Here is a 25,245-nt window from a genome sequence, read left to right as displayed (position 1 = left end):
TCTCGTCCATCATTCTTCTGCCTGTGCTTTACTCCTGTGCCACCCGTCTGCACAGCCTCTGTCGTACCTCCTGTCTCTATTCCCCGGGCTGCTTCCCTCCATCCTCACTGACCCACTTTAACTGTCAGATTTACAGCCGAGCGGTTCAGTGGCGGGGAGAAGATGGATTCGCAGAATAAATTTTACAGAGGTAGGCGAGCCAGCCGTAGAGGCACGAGCTGGGAAATACACACACCACGGCCCGTACAGAGGGAGACGCACACCCCAGGCGGATCAGGAGGCCGAAGAGGGAGGCAGCCGCGAAAAGGAGGACAGGCGATGCGAGAGCGAGACGGGGAAGGAGAACCGAGAAGAATGACGGGCAAAAGGAGCGGGGGAGAGGGAGGGCTGAGGCACGTGTGCGAGGAGACGGCCTCACTCAAGAAGGCAGGGACAAGATGGGGGGAACTCGTCAGCGGGGAAAGGCTGCCGTTGTGGAGGGCTGTGCAGTGGAGAGGGGAATGGTTTTGTAGTGGCGTGCAGGGAAGAACGAGATGATGGGATGCAAGATGACGGATGAGCCCGTTCCGGGGGGCCTGGTGACAGGGCCCAGCATGCTTCCTGCTTTGGAGCATCAAGTCAAGTAGTCCAGGAGGAGAGCTGGTCCTGTGGCCGTGTGCATGAAGGCCCCCCCCCTTTGCTAAGCAGGGCCCACCCTGGTTTGCATTTGAAAGGGAGACTAGCTAGGTAATTTTGGCGCCTGGACCTAAAGGCCTTTGGAGCCCACCTCCACCCTGCTGCAAGTCAAGCATCATCTCCCTCTACACACACACACACACACACACACACACACACACACACACACACACAGAGTGACTCAGGCAGTATTTTTTAACATGTGGGCTCTTGAGAACACAAACAGCAACTGCACTCACAAGAATGTAAGAATATAAAACAGGCATATTTCTATTTCTGCAGCAACAGAAACATCCCAACCCTGCAACTTAACATATTCCCAACCCACATATTTCTTGCCCCACTCGCCCCTCTGTCTCTAAAGGGCATGTATGTTTTATTGTATGTTTTTAACTTTTGTAAACCGCCTTGGGGTTATCTTTTTAACGAAAGGCGGTATATAAATGTAAAAATAAATAAATAAATAAAGGGCGGCCAAGTGGTCACAGCCGGCACAGGTCACAGTTACATTGGGCCACGCCGACGGTGCAGCGTAGCACAGCGACCACCCCAGCCGCAATTCACAGCACGAAGGCCACATCAACCATCACCCTGAAGAGGATTTGGGGGCCCCAAGTGGGTGTTGAGCATCTCTGGAGACTATATGTGTGAGCACTGTAAGATCTTCCCCTCAGGGGATGGAGCCGCTCTGGGAAGAGCATCTGCATGTTGGCGTGCAGAAGGTTCCAAGTCCCCTCTCTGGCAGCATCTCCAAGAGAGGGCTGAGAGAGATTCCTGCCTGCAACCTTGGAGAAGCTGCTGCCAGTCTGGGTAGACAATGCTGAGCTGGATGGACCAAGGGTCTGACTCAATATATGGCAGCTTCCTATGTATGAGCACTGTAAGATATTCCCCTTAGGGGATGGAGCCGCTCTGGAGAGAGTACCTGCATGCTTGCATACAGAAGGTTCCAAGATAGACAGAAAGATCTTTATTACAGTCTCTGGCTCTGCCCAGCACAACACAACACCAGATACATGCAGATGTTTTTAGACATCCAGTATCATATTAAGTACATTACCCAAATAATTAGATTACATATATCCTATCAGTAGCCAAGATCTGTTGGCGAATTCTCAAAGCAGCAACACAGAATATTGTGTGTCACCGTAGAAGCTTGATCAAACAAAATATTTAAAGGACATACTTCACCCACATCACCCAGCCTCCAGTCTAAAAATGGGTATAACAATGTTACTCGTACATCCCAACAGAAACGACAGAAGCAACAAGACAGGATTTTCAACTACCGCTGTTCAAAATAGAATGGAAATAACTATATTTTCAACTCACAAGGGGCAACGCCATTCTTGAAAGGAAGACTCCGTGTGTGAGCATTGTAAGGTATTCCCCTCAGGAGATGGGGTCATTCTGGGAAGAAAGCATCTGCCTGCTTGCATGCAGAAGGTTCCAAGTTCCCTCCCTGGCAACATCTCCAAGATAGGGCTGAGAGAGACTCCTGCCTGCAACCTTGGAGAAGCCGCTGCCAGTCTGTGAAGACAATCCTGAGCTAGATAGACCAATGGTCTGACTCAGCATATGGCAGCTTCCTATGTTCCTAAGTAAACTGGCCATAAGCAACAACAAGGGGACAGAATTCTAATGAACCCTACTGCGCTGCTGTTCTGTGGGAGTACAGAAACTCCACAAAATGAGGTATCCACTGCAACATTTAGCTTCCTCTGAATTTTCTGCTTTAATTCTGAAATTATTTTGCGGGGGGGGGGGTGGTATCACTGCACACGAGTGCACATGAGGATTGGTAAAATGCTGCACACAAGATGACTCGGTGCAATCCATCCTACCGATGAGAACCCTGAGATTTCTTCCCTCTCTCTTTGCGGTGGTTTATCCATGCGTTTTGGCAGAGGAGGAGTCTACACAAATGAACAGAAGGAACGGAAAGGGCAAGAAACAGCACACTCTCGGCATGCTGTACAGAAGATGCAAGTGAGGCATGAGAACCATGGGGAATTCTTAATGTGTTGGTTTCACTTTGGAAGCAAAACCGGGCAATTAGGAGCACGGCAAAGGAACCCGATTTCAGAAGCAACCCTGATGGTCTCAGGAGGCTCGATTATAATGCAGAGCATAGACTATCACTGCTACCAATATTTATATACTGCTTTCTTCAACCAACGTTCTCAAAGCAGCTTATAAATAAATAAGAAAGAACGAACTTGACAAAAATACGATGAATATTTATATGCTACTTTTCAACAAAAAGTGCCAAAGCGGTTTAGATAGATAAAAATAAAGAAATAAAATGGCTCCCTGTCCCCAAAGGGCTCACAATAAAAAACAAAACAAAACTTAAAATAGACCCCAGAAACAGTCACTGGAGGGATGCTGTGCTGGGGATGGACAGGGCCAGTTGCTCTCCCCCTGCTCAAGAAAGAGAATCACCACATTTAAAAGGTGCCTGCTTTGAAAGGTGCCTCTTTGCATCTTAGCATCTTTTGCCTTCTACCGAGTCAGACCATTAGTCCCTCTAGCTCAGGATTGTCTACCCAGACTGGCAGCAGCTTCACTAAAGTTGCAGGCAGGAGTCTCTCTCAGCCTTATCTTGGAGATGCTGCCAGGGAGGGAACTTGGAACCTTCTGCACGCAAGCAGGCAGATGCTCTTCCCAGAGCGGCCCCATCCGCCATGGGGAATATCTCACAGTGCTCGCATGTAGTCTCCCATTCAAATGCAAACCAGGGTGAACCCTGCTTAGCAACAGGGGCCATTCGTGCTTGCTGCCACAAGACCAGCTCTCCTCAAGGCAAATCACACATTGCCTTGCCCCACACCCAGACTGACCCTTCCAAGCTTTGAAAGGGGCAGGGGGAGGAGGAAAGGTTGCCAGCAACCCCCTCTTCCCTTTTCATGGTTCTTGCAAGGTGCCTTCTCTCTTCTCCCCATCGAGGTGGGTCCAAACAATTGCTTCCGTGTTGGCAGCACTGGCCATTTTGCCACCCCAGCCGGCAGCACAATCATTTATATCAATTTTCCATCCATCATATTTATACACTGCCCAAAACTTGCATCACTGGGCAGATTACAATAAAACGTGGATTAAAACCAAGATTAAAACCCTGACGACATTCTAGAAGTCTAATTAAAAGCCTGGTTGAATAAATGCATCTTAACAGCCCTATTAAAGGCTGTCGGAGATGGAGGCTCTTATTCCGGGAAGGAGTGCCTTCCAAAGCCTCAGGGCAGTAACAGAGAAACTGGTGGCAACTGCAGACAGACCTCCCCAGATGAACTTAATAGGTGGTGGTGCTTGTAATGGAGAAGACATTCTCTTATATGCCCTGGGCCTAAGTGGTTTAGGGCTTTATACAACAACAGGGCATCCCAAGCTGGGGTACTCCAGATGTTGCAGAACATCTGGATCCAGGAGGCCCGAGTTCAAATCCCCATTCAGCCATGAAACTCACCGGGTAACTCTGGGCCAGTCACTTCTCCATCAGCCTAACCTACCTCGCAGGGTTGTTGTGAGGATAAACATAACCATGTACACCGCTCGGGGCTCCTTGGAGGAAGAGCAGGATAGAAATGTAAAAATAAAATAAATAAAAGCAACTCCCAGCATGGACGATGGGCATTGTAGTCAGCAACATCTGGAGTGCCGCAGATTGGGGTCCCCGGGTTACAATAATCTGCCACCCGAGAGGACCGCCTCGCCTCGCCTCATGAAAGGGCCGCCCCTGCCGATAGCAACCAGGGAGGAGCTGTTGAAAGTGCCACCGTTGTCAGCAAGCAACCTTTGCCGCTCGCCGCTGTGTGACAGCCAGAACGAAGATTTACGCCCGTGGCCGGGCAAGTCTCTCCGGTCTGTTTCTTCTTCATCACTCCCAATGCCAGCGGCCGCTCCACATGCCAGCCCAGACAGGCTGCGTGCATTCACCCAGCTGCCGCGATCCCTTTGGGGGAGCACACTTCCAACGGCTGGTAAAGGAGGCTTTTTAGTTCATCGTCAACTCTCCACTGGCCATCTGCTGCTCTGACAAGCTCTTCCTCCAAGATCAGAGAAGCCCCGGCTGAGGTTAGAGGGCCTTGGGACCACGCCCGTCGGGGGACTCTCTCTCCCTCCCACTCGCAATCCCATTTGGCAGCGGGCCCGTTTCGGATCTCGTATCGGAATTCCTGCTCACTCCAGTGGTGCGGCAGCTGCAAAGGCTGCTGCTTCTGGTCCCAGCGGGCCGGTCAAGCCCTGGGAGAGGTCCCTTCTCCATCAGCCTGGAGCTGTAAGACAAGGCTGGAGAGAGATACCCATCTGGCATGAATATTTCAGGGATGTTTTCTCTCCGACAAGAGGAGGGAGGCCGCAAAGAGCCTCCGCCAGGCAGGGTCAACCGAAGTATCACAGAGCGAGCAAAAACCTGTGAACGGGATTCCCCTTCCTCGAGTCCTGACCGTCACGAAATGCCACTCAACCGAGTTCTGTTTAGAGCAGGGATGGGCAAATGTGGCCCTCAGCTGTTGCTGAACTACAACTGTGGCTGGGGATGATGGGAGTTGTAGTTCAGCAACAGCTGGAAGTCCAAGTTTGCCCAGCCCTGGTTTAGAGGCTCAGGGATGGCTTGGATGGTGCCCTCTGAGCTATCCCCACCCCCCAATTAGACCGGGATTTATTTACTTAAAGCAGGACGGCACAACTTGCCCCACCAGCTATAGTTGGACTACAGCTCCCATCATCCTCTGCCCCCATCGCCAATTGTCAGGGGTTCTGGGAGTTGGAGTCCCACATCTGCAGGAGGGGCAACTTCTTGCATCCTGGACTTAAAGTATTTGGGTTGCTCTCATAGAAAAACATCCGAAGCCATATGCAACAATAAAATGTGAGTACGTGGCAATGGAAATGGAAGCATTTTTTTTGAAAGCACGAATCGATGACTCATAAGAAGAAGCGACACTCACCAAAACGTCAAGTTCAAATGACCCAAGAACCTCGAAAGCGGCTTTCCTGTGGTGCTTTGACTACAACTCCCAAGTTGCAGCTGGAGATGATGGGAGTTGTAGTCCAACAACAGCTGGGGACCCCCTGATCTGATTGACGATTGACAAGAACGCCTTGTGCTCTGCTTGGACCTCTTCTGTGGACATCTCTGCTACTGCTTCAGGACACAGCCTTGTCCTTGTTCCTTTCCAGTAGGATGGGGAATCTAGCCACTCCACGTAGAGGAGTGGACGGCCTTCTGCTTGGGGTACCAGCGGCTCTTTTCCAGCACAGAATCTTCCATGCTAGGAGCCAGTCATGAGAATCGGCTCGTATTCTGTAAGCCTCACAGGGGAATCCTCTTGGGATCAATTAAATAAAATGGGCAGAATAGTCCAACGCATACTGACTGGCTGACGCTATCCCAAAGTCACCCCCTGTGCTTTCAAAACAGAATCGGCAAATAAACCAGTCAAGACAAGTGGGGGTTGATTGACGCAACCATCTTCGTGTAGCATGCCCAGATCTTGGGAACGTAGGAAGCTACCGAGTCAGACCCTTGGTCCATCTAGCTCAGTATTGTCTGCACAGGCTGGCAGCAGCTTCTCCAAGGTTGCAGGCAGGAATCTCTCTCAGCCCAGTCTTGGAGATGCTGCCAGGGAGGGAACTTGGAACCATCTGCACGCAAAGCAGATGCTCTTCCCTTGAATTATGGCCCCCATCCCCTAAGGGGGATATTTTACAGTGCTCACATGTAGAGTGCTCACCCATCCAAATGCAAACCAAGGTGGACCCTGCAGAGCAAAGGGGAGAATTCATGCTGGAGGAGACCAGCATGGGGTTGATTTTGTGTATCCCTGCTAACTGAGCAAAGAGACACCCTTTAAGGTGATTCTCTTCTATTTAGCAGGGGGAGAGCAACTGGCCCTATCCAACCCCAGCACAGCATCCCTCCAGTGGTTGTTGCTGGTGTCTATCTTATATTTCTTTTTAGATTGTGAGCCCTTTGGGGACTGGGAGCCATCTTTATTTGTTTTTATATCTCTATGAAAAGCACTCTGAGAACTTCTGTTGAAAAGCGGTATATAAATATTTGTATTAGTAGTATAAACCATTTCGTGAATGGTGTAGTGGGCCCAGGTCCATTTCCCAGAAGTTTTCCAGAGATTAGGTTCAAAGGAGACACGTTGAACCATTCAGCACTTGGAAATGCCACTTAGAGACGGTGTTACCTAATGGTTAGAGGCTTGGCCTCGGATGGGAGATATCCGCTTCAACACTCGGCTCAGCCATGAAGCTAGTGAGCACCCTTGCATATTCATCGTCTCTCCAGCCTACCCTCCCTCACAGGGCTGTTGTAAGGATGAACTCCTTGAAGGAATGGTGGGATACAAGTGTACTAGAATGCACAGTGAAGTAAGCCACGGAGAGAACCAACTGCTATCCGCTTCAACATGTCTCAAATCGGTCAACTGCAAGTGACACAAATTGCCGTTCTCAAAGGCACCAGATCGGAGAGTGATGGACGACCAGCCGGTGTGGAAATGCAAATATCCAGGATCTGAAAATATCTGCTCAGTTTCTGGAAACAAAGGGAAGGGGGATCCCTCGCCAATGATCTAGTTCCACAGCAAATGCAGCAATGCTATACTTAAGACGACGAGACCATTTTAAAAATAGCAGGTGGGTTATAACGCATCTTGTTGATAAGCAGGTGAACTACAATATTCACAGTGGGCTAGGAACATGGGAAAATGCCATCTGCGGAGTCAGACCCTTGGTCCATCTCGCTCAGTATCATCTACTCTGACTGGCAGTGGCTTGCCGGGGCTTCAGGCAGGGGTCTTTCCCAGTCCTACCTGGAGAGGCGGCCCCCACCCATTGCGTGAGCCATCTCGCAACCAGATTCTTTTTGCGGGGGCTGAGAAGGCGAAAGAAGAAAAAGGGGTGCTGGACAGAGATGGAACAAAGGGGAGAAGGGCGGAGAGATAGATGTAGCAAAGACGGCATGGTGTGGTTTTGATCATCCTTGGAGGCAAGGCGGGTGGGTACTGGGAGTAGGTCCTTTGTGGTGGTGGCACCCGTCTGTGGAAGAGCTGCCAGTCTGGGTAGACAATACTGAGCTAGATAGACCAAGGGTCTGACTCAGTATATGGCAGCTTCCTATGTTCTTATCATATCACGCCAGTGCTTTGTCGGCTGCACTGGCTCCTGGTCCATTTCTGGGCCCAATTCAAAGTGCTGGTTTTCACCTTTAAAGTCCTAAACAGCTTTGGATCAGGCTCTCTGGGAGAGTTCCTCACCCCCTATGGCCCTCCCTGGACCTTGAGATCTGCTCTGAGTGCACTTGTCAAATGAGGCAAGGCGGGTGGGTACTGGGGGTAGGTCCTTTGTGGTGGTGGCACCCGTCTGTGGAAGAGCCTCCCTAGCAAGGCTCACCTGGTGTCGCCACTTTGTTGTTTTGGAACCTATCTGCTCACCCAGGCCTTTTAAAATAGGTACTGTACTTTTAAAAGTTTTTGAAATGTTTCTCTTTTGTTTGTTTGTTTAAGTTACATACCGCCTGACTCCAAAAGATCTAGGCAATTCACAAAGAGGAATACGATAAAGACAAAATAAAACAAACGGTCAAAACAACAATTTAAAACAATTTACAACTTTCAGAGATTACTACAAGTCAGGCTATAAAAAGAAAAAAGCGTCCTAAGGGCTCTTCTAAAGGCTGATAAAGATGTTAAGCCACTATATGTTTTAATTGAAAGTTTCATTCAACTGTTATGTTATTGTTTTCTCTGTGAGCTGCCCAGAGAAGAATTTGTTATGGGACAGCCAAATAAGGTAGTTATTAATAATTATTATTACTAGCTGGGCTGGGCGCAGAGGATCTAAATCTCTAGTTCTCCTCCTGCCCGCCCGTCGACACAGTCATTTTCTCCCCCCACCCGCCCGCCATCTTTCCCACCTCGCCCGCAAGCCTGTTCGCCGGCACCGCCGTTTTCCAGCTTGCTCGCGAACTCTCGCGAGAGCTGCCACATATGGGATTAGCGAGGGGTACGCCTTAGAGAGAGAGAGAAAGATTGATTATTACCATTATTGGATTTGTATACCTGTTTGGCAAAGAAGTCCCCATGCTGCAACCATTCTGCTTGACCTCCAACTAAAACCCAACCCCTCCACAAATCGGCTTCCCGGAGTCATTGATATGGGACAAGCTCTCTTCGGGCACCTGTCTGTTGGTAGCCGATGCACACTTGAGTGACAGCACAAAATTGTTGTTTTCATAAGTATGTTTCAGGGGGAGGAAAATGGATTTTGTTTTGAAAAGATTTGACTTGCAAGCATGGCTTGCCATGATGATTTCCCCACCCGGAAGAGTGAACAGCAGCACGCTCACAAAGGCTCTTTGTCGAAGGTGGGTCTTCTCTCCAGGAAGCCTTTGGTCAGGACTGTTTTGTGTACTTCGGGCCTGAAGCCCGTTAAAATGCTGCACCAAGGTAGTCCAACTCCTGAGCCAAGGAAAATAGTTTGTACCCTGTGGAGATGCTGCACCTTTGCATAATCTCTCCTATTTTGGATAATTTATTCTGTATTTTGTTTCACTGTCTAGGCACAATATTTGCATCATTTCTCCTGTTTTGCCGAACTAATTTTGCATTTTGGGCTGCAGAACGTCGGCCCTCCGACAGATGTTGGACTACAACTCCCATCATCCCTGACTGTTGGCCACTGTGACTGGGGATGATGGGAGTTGTCATCCAAAACCAGCTGGAAAGCTGAAGATGTGCAGCCCTGTTCTCCTACATTGCATAGTTTTGCTACCTGCGGGGATGGGCTAGGCAGGGCTCCTACGTTCCACCTCAGACCCCAGGAAATCCAATTCTGTCTCCTGCGCGGCTTCTGAGAGTTCAGCGGACATAACCCACACTCTGTCAGGCTCCGTTTTGCAGTCACAATGTCTAGAATCGGAAGATGTCAGGGATTGAGCCTGGGGCTTTACACTTGCAAAGCACATGCGATTTAGGAAAACAGGAAGCTGCCGTATACTGACTCAGACCCTTGGTCCATCTAGCTCAGTATTGTCTACACAGACTGGCAGTGGCTTCTCCGAGGTTGCAGGTAGGAATCTCTCTCAGCCCTATCTTGGAGACGCCAGGGAGGGAACTGGGAACCATCTGCATGCAAACATGCAGGTGATCTTTCGAGAGCGGCACCCTTCTCTAAAGGGAATATCTTACAGTGCTCATACATCTTCCCATTCAAATGCAAACCAGGGTGGACCCTGCTTAGCAAAGCGGACAATGCAGGCTTTCTACCACAAGACCAGCTCTCCTGCCAGTGAACTATGCCCCGCGCCTTCTGCCTGGCCTGCTGCCCACACTAATCCTCTGAAGCAAGCTGATATCTGGCATAGGGACATAGGAGGCCGCCAAATACTGAGTCAAACCATTGGTCTATCTAGCTCTGCATTTTCACAGACTGGCAGCAGCGTCGCCATCTCAGCGACTACCTCGAAAACACATCTAATTATCCCAAACTGACGCGAAAACCTTGCACCATGTCATGTTATGTTCATCACTGTGATCTGTCACCGGGGCTTTGAGGCACCCTCCACACACACACACACACACACACACTGCCCCCCACGTTTTGCGTCTGGGCGCAATGCGCATCTCGAGACCCATCTGGCAGTGAGGTTGGTCTGGCAACCAAGAGATTTAATTAAAAGGAGCCTGCGAATCAGCCACACATCTGCTTGGGAAGGAAGACTTCCGAAGAGATGGCCACCGAGGAACCCTGGAGTCGTGCCTGGCTAATGAGCTGACTTGGGCTTTTCTCAGGCTGCTGATTTGGAATCTGAAGAGCCGTTTCTGGAATGTCGGAGCACGTCAGCTGTTCCCAAGCAGCAGCAGCACGAGAAGAAGCCTCACCAGTTCCCACTCCCTCTCGCCACGCTTCAAGGTCCCGGTCTAAAGAGAGGAGAACGGCGGCCTGATGGGTAGTTTTTATTCTCTTTTAATTGGGCTTGTTTTCATTGCTTTCCTTCTCCATTGTGTTGGATTTGTTTTATTGGGTTCAATTTTGCATCGCTTTGTATTGTTCACTGTTGTGAGCTGCCCCGAGCAGTATTGTACTGGAGGGGTGGGATAGGAATATTTTAAATGAAATAAATCTAATTAAAGATGCACAGATTTTGGAGGCGATACTTATTGACTAAAGAGGGCAAGTAAAGAGCGGCAGGATGCAGCTCCCTGCTAAAGCCAGAATAAGAGACAGAGGAACAGAGGAAGCTGCCATATACTGAGTCAGGCCCTTGGTCTATCTAGCTCAGCATTGTCTACACAGACTGGCAGCAGCTTCTCCAAGGTTGCAGGCAGGAATCTCTCTCAGCCCGATCTTGGAGATGCTGCCAGGGAGGGGACTGGGAAGCTTCTGCATGCAAGCAGAGTGGGCCCCATCCTCTAAGGCAGGCCTGCTCAACTTTGGCCCCCCTGCAGATGTTGGCCTACAACTGCCATAATCCCTGGCTATTGGCCACTGTGGCTGGGGATTAAGGGAGTTGTAGTCCAAAAACAGATGCAGGGCCTAAGTTGAGCAGACCTGCTCTAAGGGGAATATCTGACAGTGCTCACAAATGTTGTCTCCCATGCAAATGCAAATCATGGTGGACCCTGCTTAGCAAATGAGACAAGTTATGCTGCCATAAGAACAGCCCGGCTGGAGCAGGCCCAAGGCCTATCTAGTCCAGCATCCTGTTTCACACAGTGGCCCACCAGATGCCTCTGGGGAGCCCACAAACAAGAGGTATGTGCATGCCTTCTTTCCTGCTGTTGCCCTCCTGCAACTGGTATTGAGAGGCATCATGCCTCTGAGGCTAGAGATGGCCAACAGCCATCAGACTGGTAGCCATTGATAGACCTGTCCTCCATGAATTTGTCTAAGCCCCTTTTAAAGCCATCCAAGCTGGTGGCCATCACCACATCCCATGGCAAAGAATTCCATAGATTATTTATGTGCTGTGTGAAAAAGTACTTCCTCTTGTCGGTCCTAAATTTCCCCACCTTCAGTTTCATGGGATGACCCCTGAAGAGAGGTCAAATTCTCTCTGTCCACCTTCTCCACTCTATGCATAATTTTATACACCTCGATCATGTCTTTCCCTAGTTGCCTCTTTTCCAAGGGAAAGAGCCCCAGGTGTTGTAGCCTTGCCTCATAAGGAAGGTGCTCCAGGCCCCTGATCATCTTGGTTGCCCTTTTCTGCACCTTCTCCAGTTCTACAATATCCTTCTTAAGATACGGCAACCAGCTCTCCTCCCATTCGGGTCCCGTCTCCGTCCCTGTCCTCCTGCATGTCTCACATTGGTTACAGAGTGTGGTCAGAAGCACAGGACGCAACGGCCTTGCTGAAGCTAAGCACGTCCGGGTCTGGTCAGTGGCTGGATGGGAGACGCCTGGGAGCTTCAAGAATGCCACACTTTGTTCCATGATGGAAGAAAGCTGGGATATATCAATGTACAGTAACAAATCAAGAAACATGGCACACACAAATCCACTGGGAAGTTCCATCTGAGCCTCACTGAAATTTGCTGGTTCTCTCGTCAACCCATTTGGATCTTGCCTTCCCATTTCAGGAGGCCCTCAGGGCAGCGTCCAAACGTGGTTGAATAAAGCTATTTGGGGGAGCATGTTCTCATGACCAAAAGCTGGATCGAAGGAGTGTCCCGAGGACTGGTCATGTGTTGGCGAAAATCGAGGTAGCGGGTAGGGGATGTCATCATGTGCTACCTACCATCTGGGTAGGTTGAGGTCTATAGTCTAAACCAGGGTTCCCTGTAACAGGGATTTCCAGACGTTGTGGACTACATCTCCCAGCATCCCCAGCTGCAGCATCCTTTAGCTGTGTATTATGGGAGCTGTAGTCAACAACAGCTGGGAATCATTGTTACAGAGAACTCTGTTCCCAGCTGGTGGTCCTCCAGATGTTGATGAACTATAACTCCCACCATCTCCAGACACAATGATTTGTAGCTGGGGATCATGGGAGTTTCAGTCCAGCAACATCTGGAGGCACACCGGTTGGGAATCCCTGCTCTAAATCTATTGCTAGCACCTAACTGAGACCACATAATGGACCACCCAATCCAGTGCCCGTCCTATTCCGGTCAAGACTGGCTGCTTGGCAAAGCATTCCCAACAACAGAATGCTCTTCCAGCATTCCCTCTAACAGAGAATTCCAGAGGTTGTGTTGACTACAACTCCCAGGATCCCCAGCGGCAAGGGCCCTTGGCCGGGAATTATGAGAGTTGTAGTCAACATCATCTGGATTCCCTGTTAGAGGGAACACTGCCCCCTTCTTTCCCCAAGCCAGAATGGGAGGCCTCTTGGCAGTGCCAAGGTCGTACACTCTGCACTGGGGCTTCTGTTATCCTCACCTCTCACTAAAGGATGGAGGACAGGCTGTTCTTGGGCTTCTCAACACTGGGTCCCCAGATGTTGTTGGACTTCAACTTTCATAATCCCCAACCAAAGGCCGCCGGGGCTGGGGATTATGGGAGCTGAAGTCCAATAACATCTGGGAACCCAACATTGAGAATCCCTGATCTAGAGGACGGTGGCACACAGGCCCGATGAACAAGGAAGCACAGGTACCCTGGACATCTAGATGATCCAGAGGAGATGCCACGGCACAGAAGGATGGTAAGAAGACTGTTCTGACGTTCTCCTTGCCACGGGATGTGGTGATGGCCACTAGGCTTGGATGGCTTTAAAGGGGGCTTAGACACATTCATGGAGGACAGATCTATCAATGGCTACTAGTCTGAGGGCTACAGGCCACCTCCAGCCTCAGAGGCAAGACGCCTCCAAATGGCAGTTTCAGGGGAGCAACAGCAGGAGAGAGGGCATGCCCTCACCTCTTGCCTGTGGGCTTCTCAGAGGCTTCTGGTGGGCCACTGTGGGGAACAGGATGCTGGACTAGATGGGCCTTGGGCCTGATCCAGCAGGGCTGCACTTATAAAAGAAGTCTGTATCACTGCCAAAATGTCAACAAAACAATCTCATCATCATTCGGTTACCCCTTTAGAGGCAACATTTCTTATAAATAAATAAATAATTTCTGCTACCCCTGCTAACTGGGCAAAGAGGCACCTTTTAACATGGTGATTCTCTTTATTGAGCGGGGGAGGGTAACTGGCCCTCTCCACCCCCAGCACAGTGTCCCTCCAGTGACTGTTGCTGGTGTGTCTGTCTGATGTTTCTTTTAGACTGTGAGCCCTTTGGGGACAGGGAGCCATCGTATTTATTTATTATTTCTCTGTGTAAACCACCCTGAGCTATTTTTGGAAGGGCGGTATAGAAATTGAAATAATAAAAATAAAAATAAATAATTTCTTAGTATTTCGGTCCTGGTGGCGTCTCTGCCTTAGCCTGCTTGAAAGAGAAGCTCCTGCAATAATGATCAGAAAGGGAGCTGCAGTCTCCTGTCCTCCTCCAGGGAGAGCTGATATTTTATTAAGACCACTTCTGAGCATCGGTGACCAGGGAACAGGCCCTTGCGGGGTGCATCAACAACACTGGAGACCTGATTCTCTTGTCCTCTCCAGCACGGTTTGCTGGTTTACAAGAGGTATTCCTTGCACCTTCACACAAAAGATTCAGAGTGGCTTACAGACTTCCTTCTAGAGTGGTCACTTGGAGAAGCGCGTTCACACGTTCATTAACAAAGAATACAAAACGACACAAAATACAAACACATGGCTAACAGGGCATCTGAACCCAGGCCAGGCGGGGCAGCCAGGCGGCAAGCAGAGATTTGAGCGGGAGGTGTTAAATCAGCAAAAGGCTGGTGCTAATAGAAAGCTTAGGAAGTCCCCGCTCAGGGGGCGGATTATGCTTTTTGCCACCTGTAGGCAACCAAGGATTTGCCACCCCACTTTGTTCCAGAGATGCACCCAGGTAATTTTGGAGCTTGGACCTAAAGGCCTTTTGAGCCCTCCCCCAACCGTTGCAAGTTAAGCATCATCCCCCTACACACACACACACACACACACACACACACCATGACACACACAATATTTAAACACGTGGGTTAGGAACCTAGGAAGCTGCCATCTACTGAGTCAAACCATTGGTCTATCTAGCTTAGTATTGTCTTCACAGACCGGCAGCGGCTTCTCCAAGGTTGCAGGCAGGAATCATTCTCAGCCCTATCTTAGAGATGCCAGGGAGGGAACTTGGCACCTCGATGCTCTTCCCAGAGTGACTCCATCCCCTGACAGGAACCTCTTACAGTGCTCACACTTCTAGTCTCCCATCCATATGCAACCAGGGTGGACCCTGCTTAGCTAAGGGGACAATTCACGCTGGCTACCACCAGACCAGCTCTCTTCTCTTGAGGGCACAAACAGCAACTGAACTCACAAGAATGTCAGAATACGAATCAAGGTCTATTTCTGCAAATATGCATCAGCAGAGCCATCTCAACACGCAACTTCACACATTCCCATCCCACAGCTCGCTCTCCCTATTCCCTCTGTCTCCAAAGCAGAGGTCACACTTGACCACTTGCTGCAGATCAGAGTCATGCAACCACAGATTAAAGAGGATTTGGGCGGTGTGGCGGCCCTGGACTTTGGCCCAGAGCTCCTTCTAGCTCCCTTCCTGCCTCCCAAATGACTGCACAGGCCGGTCTGCAGCCCGTTCTGGGCATCTCTGTGTATGCGTGCATGTGGAAAACAGCCCCCAAGCCTCCACCGCCCAGCGGCTTTTTTCTAAGGGGGAAATTTCTCTCCTCGCTCCCCCTCCCTGCAGCCACTGCGGACCCAATCCCACCACACAGCGGCGTTTTTCTAAAGGTGGAAAAAAAAAGGGAAGTGGAGTTGATTCCGCCCCGCCCCCCAAATTCTGCCACCCTAGGCAAGTGCCTACTCTGCCTACCTCTCAAGCCGCCCCTGGCCCCGCCCATTCAAGGGTGGTAGCCTTGGAGTGACACAGCAAAAGAGCCATCGAAACATACACAACTGCTTTCAGTGATGAATCAACCAGAACATTGATTCATCTAGCTCCGTCTTCTCTATTCTGGCTGGCACCAGTTCTCCAGAGTTTTAGGCAGGGGCCTTTCCCAGTCCTTTGTGGGAATGCCAGGAACTGAACCTGGAACCTTTTGCATGCAAAGAAGGTGCTCTACCATTATGCCACAGCCCTTCCCATCACTAGATCCCCCCAATTTTTTTTTTAAAAATGGCAGCCATGGGGAACCCTCTGATTTGGATTGCAGCCATAGCACTGGAGGGAAAGGGGCCATGCTGCTTTTCTCATCTGAATGGCCTCCCCTCCAAACTGCTATTTGACCTATGGGAGTAGACATACAAATGTTCATATGGTAGATAGGGAGCTGCCTTATACTGAGTCAGACCCTTGTTCCATCTAGCTTAGTATTGTCCACACTGACTGGCAGCAGCTCTCTAAGGTTTCAGGCAGGAGTCTCTCCCAGGCCAACTTGGAGATGCTGCCAGGGATTGAACCTGGCACCTTCTGCATGCAAAGCAGATGCTCCTCCACTGAACTATAGCCCTATCCCCTCGGGAATAGCTTACAGCAGTCAGTGTTTGTGTGTAGTCACCCATTCAAGTGCAAAGCAAGGCAGACCCTGCTTAGCAAAAGGGACAGTTCATGCTCTCTACCACAAGACCAGCTCTCCTCCCCAAGAAAAGCTGCCCAAGCAGATTCGAGAGTGATCTGGGCTGTCAACCAGTGTTTCCTCAGTCTGACTAACTGGACCACACTGGATATGTTAGAGCTTCCTTCAGGAGATAACTTGGAAGCTTAGCTTGTGTGGCCAAAATTGGTTCCTCTGAGCCTCTTTAGATTAAACTGGCAAATGAGTTTCATGGTCCAAGTGCCGGAATGCGAGACCACCCTAGAGTTTGCTCTTGTTCTTTTCTTGGTGTACTGGAAGCCAGTTTTTCAAAACAGAATCACATTAGAAATCTCTGCTGCGTCTGCCCACTTGAATAACTGCTGGCATATTTTGAGAACATGTTGAGGCGTGCAGTTACCTTGGAGAGCTCCGAGCAAAAGTAGTATCAACCAGACTATTTCCAGCAATTTGTGCCCACGACACTCCATCCACTTCCATTTGCATGAGCCAAAATACAGGCAACACGGTGGCAAACCAGCTGAAATCTTTGCCGCAAGCCAGGGACATGGGAAGCCAAATACTGCAGAGCATGGTCAAGCAATTTGGGATCCAATTAGCTACCCATAAGAAGAGCACATATCTAGTCCAGCATCTGGCTTCTAGGGATGTGCAAATTGATTTGAATCAGTTTGGCTCAAATCTGGCCAAGTCAAAAGATTCAAATCTGAATCGTATTCAATTTAAATCGAACCAGCCAAATTCGAATTTGAATCAGTTTGAATTGATTCAATGACAATTTAGGGACATTTTGACACCTTTTAAAAACCATTCAGGTGCCCTGATTGGTTAAAAAAGGCACCAAAATAGGTTGAAGGTATTTGAATTCGGATTTAATCGGCCAGTTTCTATTTGAATTCAAATCAAATCTGAAAATTCGATTTGTGCATATCCCTATTGGCTTCTCACATTGGTCCACTACATGCCCTTGGAAAGCCCAGAATCTGGAGATGAAGATTGCCTTCCCTCCTGCTGTTGCTCCCCTGAAATGAATTCAGAGGCATCCTGCCTCTGAGTCTGCCTATAGCCATCAGGACTAGTCGCCATTGATAGACCTCTCCTCCATGAATGTATCAAAGCCCCACTTAAAGCCATCCAAGCTGGTGGCCATTACCATATTCTGTGGCAGAGAACTGCACAGATTATTTACTTCCTTTTTTTGTCCTAAATTTCCTGGCAATCAGTTTCATGGGAAGACCCCTGGTTCTAGTGTTGTGAGAGGGGAACAAACATTTCTCTCTCTCCATTCTTTCCACGTCACACATAATTTTATAAACTTCTAGTATACCTCCCCTTATTTCAACTCCAAAGCCAAGCAGAAGTGTTAGCAATGGTTGTGATTCCAGGAAGTGTAAAAAAAAAAAAAAAGCAGCGCAGAATTCAAGATTCCATTGCCTGTGACTCTTAGCTAGGGGATCAAGAAGGGGATCAAGTTTCTAGCCCTCATGAAGATATGTTTCAGAAGCTGGTGTGGTTGCTGAGATTTCCAGTGGTTTGTTGATGGATGGGGTCATAGCTCAGTGGTATAGCATCTGCTTTGCGTCCCAAGTTCAATTCCTGGCAGCATCTCCAGGTAGGGCTGAGAAAGCCTCCTGCCTGCAACCTTGCTGCTTCCAGTCAGTGTAGAGACCATATTAAGCTAGGTGGACCATGGTCTGACTCTGTGTATGCTTCCTGTGTTCCTATGGGATTTGGTGGACGTAGGAAGCTGCCTTATACCAAGCCAGAGCATTGGTCCATCCAGGCCAATCTGGTCTACTCTGACTGGCAGCAGCTCCCCAGGATTTCAGAAAGGGACCTGTCTCAGTTTTATCTAGAGATGCTGCCAGGGATTTCACGGGAGACTTTCAGCATGCAAAACAGGTGCTCTGCCATTTGCTACAGCCCCTTCCTTGCAGTGCTCTGTGGAATATTGATGACAAATCCATTCCTCGATCCAGGCCAGTATTTCAATTAGCTCTGGATCACCGAGCCGTCCATCCCGGGACTTCTAGGAAGCCAAAGCCTTAGACTGGACTGAAAAGCAAAGGAGGAAGGTCGGAGAAGGAAGCTAACCCTTAAAATCCTGCATCTATTAAGCCTATCCTGCAGCCCAGCCCTCATTTCAAAGGGTCTCTGGTCATCACACTAAACTTAAGCATCCTGTGAGCTCTAAAGAGATCAGTAGTACCAGCGAAATGTAATTTGGAGTGACATGGGCATCTGTGATACAAGATGCTCTCGCCTGCGCTTTGCCAAGGCTGCTACCACTGCACGGTAATTCTGGAAACCCAGAGAGAAGATTTGCACTTGGTTGGACATCTTGCAGACCTGATAACTAGCCAGGAAGGTGGAATTCCAGCAGACAGGGCAAAAATATGCCCTTTCAGCCACCGTCTCTTGATTCTTGACTAGACAGACCGTGGAGCTCTGATTGAGTAGGTCTGCATTGGGAGTCGTCGTTCAGACATAGCTGGACTACAACTCCCATCACCCCCCGCTACAGCAGAGGAGGATGGGAGTTGTAGTCCCTCGGCATCTGCAGTCCCACAGGTTGGGAACCCCTGGTCTATATGATGCTTAAACAGGGATAAATCTTAGTATCCCACTTCCTGCCTCTGTCCTCTCTCCTTGGTCGGAAAAACACCTTCCGCTTGCCAAGGCGATATGCATTAAGCCGCGGCGTGCAGAGGTAATTTGTGTCTACGCAGCCTCTCGGCATCTGAGTCATTGCTGCGAAGAAAAAGCCCTTTGAGAGAGACACTATGAAAAATGCGATTGACTCCTCTCCATCGCCCCATGCACACAAATCAATTGTAATTGCCAGAGAAGAGGGGTGATTAGCAGATAGCAGAGACAAAAAGTGGCCCCCTCTCCGTTTCCGTGGGCCGAAGGAAGGGAAGATGGCCCACCAGAAGGTTTTAATGGTGCCCTGTGTGGCAGGGGGCTAGAGAGACCGCCCCCTCTTCCATTTCGGAGGTGAAATCAGGGACACGCTTTTAATGCCTCACATGCTCCCATCAGGAGTTACTCCCCACCACTCCCTTCCCAGGATGATGATGATGATGATGATGATGATGATGATGAAGAAGAAGAATTCGATTTCTTATTACACATTTCTCATAACAACAGCCCTGTAAGGTAGGCTAGGCTGAGGGAAAGTGACCAGCCTAAGGAGAAATGGAAGGAGAGCGGGTCTTGTGGTAGCAAGTGTGAAGTGTCCCCTTTGCTAAGCAGGATCTGCCCTGGTTTGCATTTGAATGGGAGACTTCATGGGAGACTTCATATTTCCCCTTAGAGGGTGGGGCTGCTCTGGGGAGAGCATCTGCTTTGCTTGCAGGAGGTCCCCCAAGTTCCCTCCCTGGCAGCATCTCCAAGATAGGACCGAGAGAGCTTCCTGCCTGCAAGCCTGGAGAAGCCGCTGCCAGTCTGTGTAGATAATACTGAGCTAGATAGACCAAGGGTCTGACTCAGTCGAAGGCAGCTTCCTATGTTCCTAAGCCAGTTGCAGGGGAGAAATGGCAGGAGAGAGGGCACGCCCTCAACTCCTGCTTGTGGCTTGCCAGAGGCATCTGGTGGGCCACTGTGAGAAACAGGATGCTGGACTAGATGGGCCTTGGGCCGGATCCAGCAGGGATGTTCTTATGTAAGTCAACCAGGCTGGGTTTACTTCCCAGCAGTGGGGTCCCTGACAGTCATGTTTAGACAGGTCCATTCTGGGCTTGGTTCTCTGCTTGGCTGCGGCTGCACAGCGGAGGCTCAGCCGAGGGATGGAGCGCAGATGTCACCCGACTGGGATTTGCTTTGGGTGCCAGCCGTGTTGACAGCTCTGCACCCGGGCCGTGCTGCATCACTCGGTCCTCGTTTGGCTGGCACTCCAAGGGAGGGGGTGGAGAGAAGGCCTCCTGTCAGACATTCAGAGGATGGTGCCTCTGAGTGATGCAAATCGCCTCTGCAGACCCACAGGGCCTGCCTCAATTGGAGCAGGGACACAGACTTGGGGGGGAAGTGCAGAGGGGTCGACGGGGACATTCCTCTATCCAGCCTCCCCCATCTTGGCGCGGAAGAGCGGCCCTGATGAATCAGGCCCAAAGTCCATCTTGTCCAGCATCCTGTTTCCCACAGGAGCCCACCAGACGCCTCTGGGAAGCCCACAGGCAAGAGGTATGGGCATGCCCTCTCTCCTGCTTTCGTTCTCCCACAACTAATATTTAGAAGCATCTTGCCCCTGAGGGCCTATAGCCCTCAGACTAGTAGCCATTGATAGATCTGTCCTCCACGAATTTTGTCTAAGCCCCCTTTCAAGCCATCCAAGCTGGTGGCCATCGCCACATCCTGTGGCAGAGAATTCCACAGATTAATTATGTACCGTGTGGGGAAAGTGCCTCCTTTTGCCAGTCCTACATTTCCTCGCCATCAGTTTCAGAGGCTGACACCTAGTTCCAGTATTGTGAGAGAAGGAGAGGCATTGCTCTCTCTCCACTCTCTCTGCTCCATGCATCATTTTATAAACCTCTATCATGTCTCCCTGTAGTCCCCTCTTTTCCAGACTAAAAAGCCCAAGATGCTGTGGCCTTGCCTCATAAGCACATTCTGCTCTCCTCTCCTCTCATTACCTCCACCTTGATTCTCAGCAGGCCCGACTTTTGCCTGCTTCCAAGACCCAAGCTGTGTTCGTTCCCCCGATACAAAGCACGATACAGCAGCCACCTGGACCAATTTGACACAGCAGCCCTTCCCACCAGTGTGGAGGATTAATGAGGCGTTAGCTTCCGACCTGCCGCAACACGTTTTGTTCTCCTTGGCACGGCCCCATGACGGACGCAGCCAAGGAGGGAGCAAACCGCCTGCTTCCAACATCTATCGACCACACAGCACCCGGATCGCATGGATGCTCCTCTTTGAAGATAACTTCTATCCATGCAAATGGAGAGGTAGAAAGAGCACCAATCACCTGGATGTGAGAAGGCATCATACAAATGTGACAACAAATATTTATATACCACTTTTCAAGAAACGTTCCCAAAGCCATTTACATCAATATAAGTAAATATATATCGGTATATCCCAACTTCTACTTATATACCCCAGATTCTAGATCATTTATGAATAAATTTAAAAGCATCAGTCCCCGTCCAGATCCCTGCGGGACCCCACTTCTTTCTTCCCTCCATTGTGAAAACTCTCCATTTATCCCTACCCTCTGTTTCCTGACCTTCAACCAGTTACTAATCCACACATGTACTTGTCCCCTTATCCAGGTGGAGATGATTCTAGAAAGGAAGGAGCCAAATGATCAACGGATACGGCAAATATTTATATACTGCTTTTCAACAAAAGTTCCCAAAGCGACTTACATCGATATAAATACATAAGTAAAAGGGCTCCCAGTCCCCAAAGGGCTCACAATCTAAAAAAGGAACATAAGAGAGACACCCGCAACAGCCACTGGAGGGATGCTATGCAGGTGATGATGGCCTAGAGCTCTTCTCCTCTCCCTTTGCCATTAGAGAAGGGGTCCAATGACGCAGAGGAAGTGGAAAGCTGGGGGAAGGAGCCATCTCAGGATTAAATCGGAAGCTGCCTTTGGTTCATCTAGCTCAGTATTGTCTACACTGACTGGCAGCAGCTTCTCCAGGGTTTCAGGAAGGAGTACACTGACTGGCAGCAGCTTCTCCAGGGTTTCAGGGCTTTACTTTCCGAGCTTTACCCGGAGATGCTGCCAGGGGTTGAACCTGGGACCTTCTGCATGCAAAGAAGATGCTCTATGACTGAGCTACAGCTCTTTCAGCCTGTAAAGTATAGTAGCTGATTCACTAAAGGCTCCCACTGATGAGCAGTGATTCCTCCTTCCTGAAAGGCACTTCACTATCACAGTGCTATATGAGAATTACCCCTGCTAACTGGGCAAAGAGGCACCTTTTAACGGGGTGATTCTCTTTATTGAGCAGGGGGAGAGTATTGGGACCAGGAGAGAGAACTTCTACCAAATAGCCAGCACCTGCCCAGATCCCACTTGGGAGCCTTGTTCTGGGTCCTGCTGCCACTGGCTGTAGGGTGGCCTCTTTGGTGGTGGCCCCCAGAATTTGGAATCATCTTGGAATAAACTCCCAAGAGAGGTCTCCCTAGCCCCATCACCGGCAGCCAAGACTGTTTTTATTGCAGCTAGTCTTTTGGAGAGATTTGTTTGCTTCTGACCTCCTAAGTCAATCTCCAGCACCTCCAGGCTGGGCTGGGAAAAGACTCCAGTCTGAAACAGGGAGGCAAGTTAGTCTTGTGGCAGAGAGCAGGAGTGGCCTCCTTGTTAAGCAGGGTCTGCCTTGGTTTGCATTTGGATGGGTGACTACATGTGAGTGCTGTAAGCTGTTCCCCTTAGGGGATGGGGTCATAGCTCAGTGGAAGAGCATCTGCATTCAGAAGGCTCAAGGTCCACTTCCTGGCAGCATCAACCCCTGCTAACTGGGCAAAGAGGCACCTTTTAACGTGGTGATTCTCTTTATTGAGCAGGGGGAGAGTAACTGGCCCTCTCCACCCCCAGCACGGTACCTCCAGTGACTGTTGCTGGTGTCTGTCTTATGTTTCTTTTTAGATTGTGAGCCCTTTGGGGACAGGGATCCACCTTATTTATTTATTATTTCTCTGTGTAAACCACCCTGAGCCATTTTTGGAAGGGCGGTATAGAAATCAATCAATCAAACAAACAAACTAGTGCATAGATTTACTTTGCTTTATGAAGGATCTTCCAGGCTGTGAGAAACATCCTGTCTAAGACAGGGAGGTATACAGTTGGGCTTGCTGTCATTGTTGAAACAACCCTACCTAACCAGCGGGTCACTCTGAAACTGTAGCAATCCTTTGATTGTTTGATTGTTAAATGTATACCCCGCCTTTCATTAAGAAAATCCCAAGGCGAAATCCCTTTGAGTTCCCAGCTCAACTTGCAAGAATACCAATGCACAGAAAGAGAGCAAGTTACCACAGAAATGACAGGGCAGACACCCTCACCTGCATGATATTCTTGCATCCTGTATGGCAGTGTTCAAGCAGGAACCAGAAGTGAGGGCCATGTATCCTGAGAGTCTTTTTCTGTCTCTATGTACCTAATGGATTTTCCTCTCCTCTTTAGTTCCCCATATATGTAAACACATTGAGGGATTATGGCGAGGAACCGATTGCCTTTAATGAGGTTTACTAACCTCATTCTCAAGTACTGTACATTACTGTGGGGAGGGGGAAATAGTATAACTCAATGCAAAACAGAAATCATCACCATCGCAAACTCAAAGGGTTAGCATTTGATGAACAAATGTGCTTAATGGAAAATGGGAGTCATTCCCCATCCTTTCCTGGAGATGATGATGATGATGATGATGATGATGATGATGATGATGAAGAATTCGATTTCTATACTGACCTTCCAAAAATGGCTCAGGGCGGTTTACACAGAGAAATAATAAATAAATAAGGTGGATCCCTGTCCCGAAAGGGCTCACAATCTAAAAAGAAACATAAGACAGACACCAGCAACAGTCACTGGAGGTACCGTGCTGGGGGTGGAGAGGGCCAGTTACTCTCCCCCTGCTCAATAAAGAGAATCACCACGTTAAAAGGTGCCTCTTTGCCCAGTTAGCAGGGGTTGATGCTGCCAGGAAGTGGACCTTGAGCCTTCTGAATGCAGATGCTCTTCCACTGAGCTATGACCCCATCCCCTAATGGGAACAGCTTACAGCACTCACATGTAGTCACCCATCCAAATGCAAACCAAGGCAGACCCTGCTTAACAAGGAGGCCACTCCTGCTCTCTGCCACAAGACTAACTTGCCTCCCTGTTTCAGACTGGAGTCTTTTCCCAGCCCAGCTTGGAGGTGCTGGAGATTGACTTAGGAGGTCAGAAGCAAACAAATCTCTCCAAAAGACTAGCTGCAATAAAAACAGTCTTGGCTGCTGGTGATGGGGCTAGGGAGACCTCTCTTGGGAGTTTATTCCAAGATGATTCCAAATTCTGGGGGCCACCACCAAAGAGGCCACCCTACAGCCAGTGGCAGCAGGACCCAGAACAAGGCTCCCAAGTGGGATCTGGGCAGGTGCTGGCTATTTGGTAGAAGTTCTCTCTCCTGGTCCCAATCTGCCCTTGCCAAGTATGACTTGGGTTGTTGCCAAAGTGCCCAGCAGAGGGCGCACAGCTGCTGGTCAAGAATGTGGAGCTAGCTTTCTCTAATACGAGCAGGGCAGCATCTAACTTGCCTCCTGATAGAATGAGTGAGCCTTACATAGGAACATAGGAAACTGCCATATACTGAGTCAGACCATTGGTCTATCTAGCTCAGTATTGTCTTCACAGACTGGCAGCAGCTTCTCCAAGGTTGCAGGCAGGAATCTCTCTCAGCCCTATCTTGGAGATGCTGCCAGGGAGGGAACTTGGGACCTTGATGCTCTTCCCAGAGCGGCTCCATCCCCTCAGGGGAATATCTTCCAGTGCTCAGACATGGGGTCTCCCATCCAAGTGCAACCAGGGTGGACCCCGCTTAGCTAAGGGGACAAGTCATGCTTGCTACCACAAGACCAGCTCTCCTCTCTTAAGGAGCCTTCATTGCTTTACTTCCATTCAATGATTAACATCCGGAGCTGGCCTGGGTTGAATTCAGTACCTCATCTCAGACAGCAAAATGAGATATCCTACGAACCAGCAGGGTTTTAGCTACACTGTGAACAATACAGCAGGAAGATTAAAACACATCCTCAGAGGTAGCTCAAGATGCTGGTTAATTTACAACTTCACACCCCACCTGATAATCGAGTACCAAAAAGAACCGACGCCTTCCCGCAGCCTGACCGTAAATATTCACAACCAAATCCATTGGATTGCCTGTATTGCTTGTAGACGGAGCTGATCTCCTAGGAAGCAGAACGAGATGACGGAATTCTAGAC

The 25,245-nt window shown here is 49.5% G+C and overlaps 1 protein-coding gene across 7 annotated transcripts in view; it reads right to left on the bottom strand.

Moving 5' to 3' along the window:
* ELFN1 (extracellular leucine rich repeat and fibronectin type III domain containing 1) overlaps nucleotides 1-25,245 on the bottom strand; it is a 282,167-nt gene that overhangs the window by 69,194 nt on the left and 187,728 nt on the right. Inside the window, exon 5 of one of the 7 annotated variants that reach the window (XR_008311980.1) lies at nucleotides 6,729-7,225. The exons of the other annotated variants lie outside the window; for them this stretch is intronic. The gene's annotated coding sequence lies outside the window, so the exon portion shown is untranslated. Of the gene's footprint in view, nucleotides 1-6,728; nucleotides 7,226-25,245 lie in introns of those variants that run through there. 7 annotated transcript variants of the gene reach the window in all.

Source organism: Hemicordylus capensis, chromosome 13 (genome assembly GCF_027244095.1).
Source record: "Hemicordylus capensis ecotype Gifberg chromosome 13, rHemCap1.1.pri, whole genome shotgun sequence".
NCBI classification, from domain to species: Eukaryota; Metazoa; Chordata; class Lepidosauria; order Squamata; family Cordylidae; genus Hemicordylus; species Hemicordylus capensis.
Note: the sequence above shows the minus strand (reverse complement) of the source record. Positions and strands in the feature narration are given on the sequence as shown.